This window comes from Chiloscyllium plagiosum, chromosome 27 (genome assembly GCF_004010195.1).
Source record: "Chiloscyllium plagiosum isolate BGI_BamShark_2017 chromosome 27, ASM401019v2, whole genome shotgun sequence".
NCBI classification, from domain to species: Eukaryota; Metazoa; Chordata; class Chondrichthyes; order Orectolobiformes; family Hemiscylliidae; genus Chiloscyllium; species Chiloscyllium plagiosum.
In genome coordinates, this window is record NC_057736.1 from 42114775 (window position 1) to 42124658 (window position 9884).

Genomic DNA, 9884 nt, shown 5'->3' on the forward strand with positions numbered 1-9884 from the left:
GTGAGGTCATGGTCGAGGGGGCAGTAGGAAGAGGTGTCCTCGAGTTGATGTTTGGCTTCAGCGGTGTAGAGGTCAGTGCGCCAGACTACCACTGCGTCCCCTTTATCTGCTGGCTTGATGGTGAGGTCGGGATTTAAGGTGAGGGGGGAAAGTTTAAAGGAGATGTGTGAAGCAAGTATTTTATACAGAGGATTGTTGGTGCCTGGAGCACACTGTCAGGGGAGATGGGAGAAGCAGTCACAGATAAAAACAAATAGCAATGTTTAAGAAGCATTCCAATACATACATAAGCAGGCAGGGGTAAGGGGAAATGGGAGAGTTCTTGTGGTGCAGTGGTAGGAGGCCTAGGTTCAAGTCCAACCTGTTCCAGAGGTGCATTGTAATGTCCCTGATAGGTTGATTAAAATAACTAGATAAAGGGTAATATATCCAAGTTTGTTAATGTACGTAAAAAAAACTATTAGAGGGATGTAGACCATGTGCAGGCTAATGGGATTAGATTAGAATCATATCATGGTTGGCACAGACATGGCGGGTCAAAGGTACTATTACTGTGCTGTAATGTTCTATAATCCCTCAGGATGTCAGGCTGTTATGAATGGGATACCACAAGGATCAGTGCTAGATGCACAACTGTTCACAATCTCTCAATAATTTGGATGAAGGGACCAGCTGTAATGTTTTCAGATTTACTGATGACATCAAGCACCTAGGTACAGCAAGCAATCTGGAAGGCAGTGATATATGATGGCGAGGGGATTTGAGTAAAGATGCTTTGGTGCAGTAATACTCCAAGTGAGGTCTGACCAGTATGTGCACAGTCTTCACCCACTTATCCAAAGGACCATGTGCTTACCATTAGAGGAGTACAGCAGAGATTCATCTCTGGGATGGTGAGATTGTTTTACAAGGAAAGATTTGGGGAAAACTGACTGTGTATTCCATAGAGTCTCAACAATGAGAGGTGACATTATTAAACTAACAGAATCCTCACAGGGTTTCCCCTGGATGGTGAGTCTGGAATCAATGGGATGTAATCTCAGTAGAAGGGGTAGGTCATTTAAGATTGAGATGAGATGGGATTTCTTCACTGAGATGCTGATGAATCTCTAGAATTCTATACCCAGAAGGCTGATGAAGCTCAATCATTGACAAGAGAGTAAAGAGATCAAGGAATACGAAGATAGAGAGAGAAAGTGGCATTGGGAGAGGTGACCAGCCCTGATCGAATTAAATGGTGAATTAGACTTGACGGATTGTATTGTCTCCTCCTGTCCCCTTTTGCTAGACAGCTGAAGGCATGTCCACCAAGCTGGATTCAAGTTAGTGGATTGTATGTAGATGATGTAGAAATGATACTTTATATAAGTGATCTTTAAACATTCGGCTTGGGGGAGGAGAATTAAGTTTAAAACAAATTGTTCGATCCTTTTGAGTCTCTTGAGCAGTGCAAGACCACTTCAGGCCACTGCACACTTGGTCTGGAAGATTTTGCAGTACTTGCTTGGCACTGTTGCTAAGCAACAGAACAGGAAAGGAACATTGCATTGTCCGTCTCTGTTTAAAACACTCATAGCAACCGAGCAAGTGGAAAGTATTCACTCAAATTGTCTCTGTGTCCCTCCCAGAGATTTCACAGCTTCAAACCACTGCAGCTACAGAACATTAAACAGTGAAACCTTATATTCTGGCTGACTTTGAGCAGTGACCCCTCCATCCCCAGCTGACACCCAGAATTTATGCAGTGCAACGTAGTGACTTTCAGACACTGTGCTTCTATTGTTAATGTAATAGAGCAATTGCAACCACTACAAACACTTACTCCATTCTTTAACTATAATACATAAAGTCTTGTCAGCCCAAGTTCAGCAGAATTTCTTGCCTTCAACTGAGTGGAATAGAAAGTGAAATCAGGAATCAGAATACTAAAATAATAACCGCTATTTATTCAGCGTCTGGCACAATTCTGCAAAGTTTAAGGATAAAACCAAACATTTGCTTTTTGTAAAAGAAACCAATCCAATTCAAACCAACCACAGGAGATTAAAAATATATGACTGTTTCAAGTCATCTGATGACACTATGGATCGTGGACAGACTTACCCAGACATCTAAAACTTCCTGGCCAGGAGTCCACAAAATCCCTTGAAGGCTCATTGCGAGAATGTTAGTGGACATGGGTCAGAATCAAAGCTGGGTGGAACATGAGCTGTACCTAAGAACACTGCCTGATAGGTTTTTATAGCTCTTTTTGTGTAGGTTACTCAATAACAGGCCTTCTTTGCTTGTCAGCTGAGAATGATTTAAAAAGGCAAGCTGCCTAGACAAAGAGATTCCATCTTGAAGCATTCCAGAAGAAAACAGCCTTCTGAGTGAGGGAGGGTGACAGAGAGAGAGAGAGAGAGAGGAAGGAAGAATAAGACACAGCCAAAAGAACTGTTGCTGTAAATCAGAAACAGCAATTGCTGGAAAAGCTCAGCAGGTCTGGCAGCATCTGTGGAGAGAGATCAGGTTTAATGTTTTGGTTTGAGTGACCTTTCCTCAGAACTGCAGCTCTTCAGTTCTGAGGAAGGGTCACCGGACCAGAAACGTTAACTCTGATTTCTCTCCACGATCGCTGCCAGACCTGCTAAGCTTTCGAGCAATTGCTGTTTTTGTTTGAAATAGCTAGAGACTGCTGTAAAGGAGCTGGCTAAAAAGGCCATGCTTGAAGCACCAGGAGTCAGGAATCGTCTCTCTCTCTCTCAAAATCTGAGAAACCCAGCTACTTTTTCAACTGGGGAAGTCATCACAGCTGCTGGTTCTGACTAAAGAGTTAACCTCTTTCCTTCAGTAATGAGGAACTCAAACAAAGGGCCCCAACCTTATTCCACCAAGACATTCCGCTGATAAGTATTCTTAACCTCAATACCTATAGTTTCTTGTTAAAAACTGTCTCTTTATCCTCTGGGAATCATCAACAGTACCTTGTAAGACATTAGCCTATAAGCTGCCTAAGCCAAAGCATGACTGGTGTTCTGCTTTCTCCTGAATCATTACAAAAATAAAAGGAGGTGACATGATCTGGATTAGTTCACAGTTCACTGACCGTATGGTGTTTGGGATGGTCTTTCAATGACCATTAATGTGGGATGAATTGATGGCCTGGTCTTGTTTGCCCTGATTATAAGGCAGGATGCTGTGACAAATAAACTGCCAAGCCCATTGGAACTCAGCTGGGCAACACATAAATTTGGTGAGTCCACCTCAATTTCCTTATTGGAGTGTAGCTAGGAGGGCCTCTGGTGCTGCCCTGGGTTCCAATGGGCTTTCTTCCTGCACCACAGTGAGATTGCAAGAAATCACATGCTCATAGCGTGAGAAAGAGACAGGCATATCCAGGGAAGGAAAGAGCGACCCACTCTGGGATATCATGCTGGACACGTTCACCTTACAGAGGGAGAAGTTCACATCTCCCCCAGATGCAGAGTGTTATGAAGGTGTAACGGATACTGTGCTGTTAAGAGAGCTAAAAGCTAGCAGAACTACCTGACACAGCACCAAGTTTTCGAACAAGATAACAATGTAACATATGGTCGAACAGCTAGCTTAGCTCAGTTGCCTGGAGATGACAAAACAAATTCAAATTCGGCCAATCAGTTTAAGTTATGCCCCAATATACCAAACTCCAATCAAGTTTGACTTTAGTATATTGACAATATTAAAAACCAGAGAAACAATCTGATGCTTTGGGATATAAGACTGGGAAAAATTGAACAGCTGGGGGGAGAACTGCGAAGCCACCAGCATGTACAGACCACCCAAAGTACAGCTCTCTTAAAGGTATCTTTATCTATCAATGACCTGTGAAACAGAAATCCCTAAGAAAAAGAAATCTATAGAGGAAGATACAAAGGGAAGATTTGACAGCTGCCTGGTTTTGAAATTTGAATTTTTGGTAAATCTTAATCAGGGGCTTTATCGGACTAGTATTATAGCAGGGAAAATAAATGATACCTTAGAGGAAGGAGTTGTAAATAGCTGTTAGTTAATTGATAATTGATAGTCACAAGTGAGGTACTGGAAGACTGGAGGTTGGCTAACATGGTGCCACTGTTTAAGAGAGGTGCTAAGGACAAGCCAGTGAATTATATCCCGGTGAGCCTGACATCGGTGGTGAGCAAGTTGTTGAAGAGAATCCTGAGGGACAGGATGTACATGTATTTGGAAAGGCAAGGACTGATTAGGGATAGTCAACATGGCTTTGTGCATGGGAAATCATGTCTCACAAACTTGATTGAGCTTTTTGAAGACATATCAAAGAGGATTGATGAGGGCAGAGCGGTAGATGTGATCTATATGGACTTCAGTAAGGCGTTTGACAAGGTTCCCCGTGGGAGATTGGTGAGCAAGGTTAGGCCTCATGGAATGCAGGGAAAACTAGCCATTTGGATACAGAACTGGCTCAAAAGTAGAAGACAGAGGATGGTGTGTTGAGGGTTGTTTTTCAGACTGGAGGCCTGTGACCAGTGGAGTGCCACAGGATCGGTGCTGGGTCCACTACTTTTCATCATTTATATAAATGATTTGGATGCGAGCATAGGAGGTATAGTTAGTAAGTTTGCAGATGACACCAAATTTGGAAATGTAGTTGACAGCGAAGTTGGTTACCTTGGATTACAACAGGATATTGATCAGATGGGCCAATGGGCTGAGAAGTAGCAGATGGAGTTTAATTTAGATAAATGTGAGGTGCTGCATTTTGGGAAAGAAAATCTTAGCAGGACTTATGCACATAATGGTTAGATCCTAGAGTGTGTTGCTGAACAAAGAGACCTTAGAGTGCAGGTTCATAGCTCCTTGAAAGTGGAGTCATGAGTAGATAGGGTAATGAAGAAGGTGTTTGGTATGCTTTCCTTTATTGGTCAGAGTATTGAGTACAGGAGTTGGGAGGTCATGTTGTAGCTATACAGGACTTTGGTTAGGCCACTTTTGGAATATTGCGTGGAATTCTGGTTTCTTTCCTATCGGAAAGATGTTGCGAAACTTGAAAGGGTTCAGAAAAGATTTACAAGGATGTTGCCAGGATTGGAAGATTTGAGCTATAGGGAGAGGTTGAACAAGCTGGGGCTGTTTTCCCTGGAGCGTCGGAGGCTGAGGGGGGACCTTATAGAGATTTATAAAATCATGAGGGGCATGGATAGGATAAATAGACAAAATCTCTTCACTGGGATGGGGGTGTCCAGAACTGGAGGCCATAGGTTTAGGGTGAGAGGGGAAAGATATAAAAGAGACCTACGGGGCAACCTTTTCATGCAGCGGGTGGTACGTGTATGGAATGAGCTGCCAGAGGATGTGGTGGAGGCTGGTACAATTGCAGCATTTCAAAGGCATCTAGATGGGTATGTGAATAGGAAGGGTTTGGAGGGAGATGGGCTGGGTGCTGGCAGGTGGGACTAGATTGGGTTGCGATATCTGGTCAGCATGAACATCTCTGTAAGCTATCTATAGCCTTCTTAAACAGTCTAACTGTAAAGTTTGACTCTTCGTCCCACTGAATCTCTTTGGGTCGCCATACTGTGTGAAGAAAGCACAGTGGCTCAGTGGTTCGCACTGCTGCCTCACAGCACCAGGGACGATTCTGGCTTCAGGCGACTGACTGTGTGGAGTTTGCACATTTTCCCCGTATCTGCCTGGGTTTCCTCCGGGTGCTCCGGTTTCCTCCCACAGTCCAAAGATGTGCACGTCAGGTGAATTGGCCGTGCTAAATTGCCCACAGTGTTAGGTGCATTAGTCAGGGGTAAATATAGGGTAGGGGAATGGCTCTGGGTGGGTTATTCTTCAGAGGGTCGGTGTGGACCTGTTGGGCTGAAGTGCCTGTTTCCATACTGTAGAGAATCTAATGTAACTCCTCTACTGCCCTTTTTGCCTTGATACTCCGTAATGGAATCGATTCCAGAAATCTGGTAGACACATCCAGTATGGTTAACAATCAGTGGTTCCAACTGGGGGCTTGTTGTCAGGATTTGAACTGATTTCGACAGATTTGAATAGATTTGGGGGAGAAAACATCCCAACTGATTTAAACATTTGCTGGTTAGTGTCCGAGATCTTTAAATAAAACATAGGGGAGACAATTTCTTTAATTTTGGTGACTTGTGGTCACCAAACGTGAGAGAAATAGCTCTTAAAATTGATGATGATTCTCAAATTTGCCAAGGACGTTTTGAAGGAAAGAGAAAGACCATACTTGTGGAATTAGCAAATAAGTTAGATTTGGGTTTAAGCAAGGACATTAGTAAAGCTGAAATTGTGAGGGAATTACCCAAACACTTTGGTGTATCAGAGAAACAGACAAATGCAGTAGAGGTAGAAAACTTAAATTACAATTGAGGGAGAAGAAAGCGAGAGAGAGGAAAAAGAGAGAGAGAGGGAAGGTTCTCAGGTGAGCAAAGAGACAGAGAAGGGAGGGAGAGACAAAAAGAGCAAATTAGTCAGCAAAGTCAACAGGATGGAGATTAATAGAGAAGTTAGTGATATATAGAAATATGTCAAAACCCTGCCACATTTACATGAGAAAGATGTTGAAGCCTTCTTTGTGTCATTTGAAAAATTAGTTAGGCAGATGGAGTGGTCAAAGGATTTATAGAACGTAGAACATAGAAAAATACAGCGCAGTACAGGCCCTTTGGCCCTCGATGTTGCGCCGATCCAAGCCCACCTAACCTACACTAGCCCACTATCCTCCATATGCCTATCCAATGCCCGCTTAAATGCCCATAAAGAGGGAGAGTCCACCACTGCTACTGGCAGGGCATTCCATGAACTCACGACTCGCTGAGTAAAGAACATACCCCTAACATCTGTCCTATCCCTACCACCCCTTAATTTAAAGGTATGCCCCCTTGTAATAGCTGACTCCATACGTGGAAAACGGTTCTCACGGTCAACCCTATCTAAACCCCTAATCATCTTGTACACCTCTATCAAGTCAGGAGACTGTTACAGAGTTCGGGTGGTAGAGTCTTATACAACTGCAACATGACCTCAGGACTCCAGAACTCAATTCCTCTACCAATAAAAACCAGTACACCATATGCCTTCCTCACCGCACTATTTACCTGAGTGGCAACTTTCAGAGATCTCTGTACATGGACACCAAGATCCCTCTGCTCATCCACACTACCAAGTATCCGACCATTAGCCCAGTACCCCATCTTTTTGTTATTCTTCCCAAAGTGAATCACCTCACACTTAGCTACATTGAATTCCATTTGCCACCTTTCTGCCCAGCTCTGCAGCTTATCTATATCCCGCTGTAACCTGACACATCCTTCCTCACTGTCATCAACTCCACCGACTTTCGTATCATCCACAAACTTGCTCACCAAAACTTGCTCACCCATGGTTAATGCTAGTTCAGACTAAACTGGTCGGCAGAGCTAGTGAGGTATTTGCCACGCTGTCAGATGAGGGGTCAAGCGATGATGAAGAGGTTAAACAGGCTATTTTAAGTGCTTATGAATTGGCATATAGACAACGGTTCAGAAACCCAAAGTAGGAACCAGGTCAGACTTATGTTGAGTTCAAAATAATTAAACATAGTCATTTTGATAGATGGGGGTGTGCTTTAACGATAGATAGGACCTTTAACGCTCTAAGAGGGATTATTCTGCTGGAGGAGTTTAAAATCTCACTTCCAGAGATGCTAAGAATTCACGTGGAGGAACAGAAAATTCAGGAAGTGAGAAGGGCAGCAGAATTAGCAGATGAGTACATTTTGGTGCATAAGACAAGCTTTTGTCCTGTGGGAGATAGAAATTGGGAGAAGGGGTTATCCTACACTACGAAACCAAGAGTAGAGAACACTGGTCAGAGTACACCACAGGTTAAAAAAGAAGCCCAAGAGGGTAGAAAGAAGGTGAAAGGCCTCAGCTCTTTCCACTGGACACGTAAAGTCACAGTGCTGGTCGTTAAAGAAAGGCACTGTGGGAAAAGATGTGGTAAAAGAAGCTAAGCCAGTGGCATTAGTGAAGGTAGTAAAGGAGACCCCAAGAAGAGCCTAGGCAGGGGCTGGGGATGGAGTTAGTGCCAGATCTCTACAAAGAATTTGCCTCTGTGGGTAAAGTTTACTCAGAAAGAATATGAGGAGAAGACAAGAGGTTATAATTTTGAGAGATACAGGATCTAACCAGGCACTGATAGTAAGAGGTGAGCGAATATGCACTTCTTCTGACCTGTTACTCGAGGGTGCGGTAATTTGTGGGATAAATGGACAGAAATTTAGCACTCCCCAAGAAAGATCAGGTTGGAGTGCCAACTCAAGACTGGGGAAGTAACAGTGGGAGTGATTGACACTGTGTCAGTTCCAGGAATTTAGTTTGTTCTTGGGAATGGTTTGGCAGGATCCAAGGTGGGAGTGACACTCCTTGTTGTGGAAAAGCCCAAGGAAGACCAAGAAACTGAAGAGTTAAAACAGGACTATTCTGATATTTTCTCAGACTGTGTGGTAACCATGTCCCACTACCATAAGTCACAGCATGAAGCAAAAACTTAAGAGAAATATGCAGGAGTTGAGGTCAGTTAGCGGATACTCTGTTTGACATATGGTGCAGGAAAACCCTGAACAGGCAGACGGTCTTGCAGAAGTGTTTAGTCCTGAAAGGCTAAGAGACTTGCAACAGCAAAACAAGACGATAAGAGATATATATGTGAATGCATACTCTGACAAGGAGGCAGAGAATATTCCGGAGGGTTATTATCTGAAAGATAGAATCCTAAGATGGAAATGGAGACCACGGCAGGTTAGTGCAGAGGAGAAATGGGCCGAAGTGCACCAGATTCTGTTGGGGTAACATACAGACAGGAGGTGTTAGGACATCACATGAACTACCTCTAAGAGGTCACTTAGGCATACAAAAAACTCAGGCTCAGGTACAAAAACATGTTTATTGGCCCGGAATGCACAAGGAAGTGGTTAACTTTTGCCGCATGTGTCATAAATGCCAAATGGTAAGTAAGCCACAGGCGTTAACAAACCAGCACCTTTGTTGCCAGTTCCCGCATTTGAACAACCATTCATGCGGGTTATAGTTGATTGTGTAGGTCCCCTCCCGAGAACTAAAAGTGAGAACCAGTACTTGTTAATCATAATGCATGTGTTGACCAGATTTCCAGAGGTCATTCCATTACGGAGTATCAAAGAAAAAATGGTAGTAAAGGAGTTAGTAGCTTTCTTCACATGGTATGAGCTACCCAGAAAAGTTCAGTTGGACTAAGGGTCAAACTTTATAGCTAGGCTGTTTAAGGAGGTTATGGGGTACACAGCACTTTAAATCCAGTGCGTATCATCCTGAATCCCGGATAAGCCCCCCCAAGCTGTTACAACACAGATAAACTCCCTACTTAATCTAAACCAGCAACACAGGAAAGATTTATCTTTTGCAGTAATCTGTGCAAATTTGAGAGGCCAAGAATGATTTAAAGTAAAAATTAACAACTTTATTTCTTAAAGTATAACAGAGAATAATTAACTAACAACTATTTATTTTCCCTTCTATAATGCACATCATCTATTGCATCCTCTGCACCCGATGTGGCCTCCTCTATATTGGGGAGACAGGCCGCCTACTTGCGGAGCGTTTCAGAGAACACCTCTGGGACACCCGGACCAACCAACCCAACCACCCTGTGGCTCAACACTTCAACTCCCCCTCCCACTCCACCAAGGATATGCAGGTCTTTGGACTCCTCCATCGCCAGACCACAACAAAACGACGGTTGGAGGAAGAACGCCTCATCTTCCGGCTAGGAACCCTCCAACCACAAGGGATGAACTCGGATTTCACCAGTTTCCTCATTTCCCCTCCCCACACCCTGTCTCAGTCAAATCCATCAAACTCAGC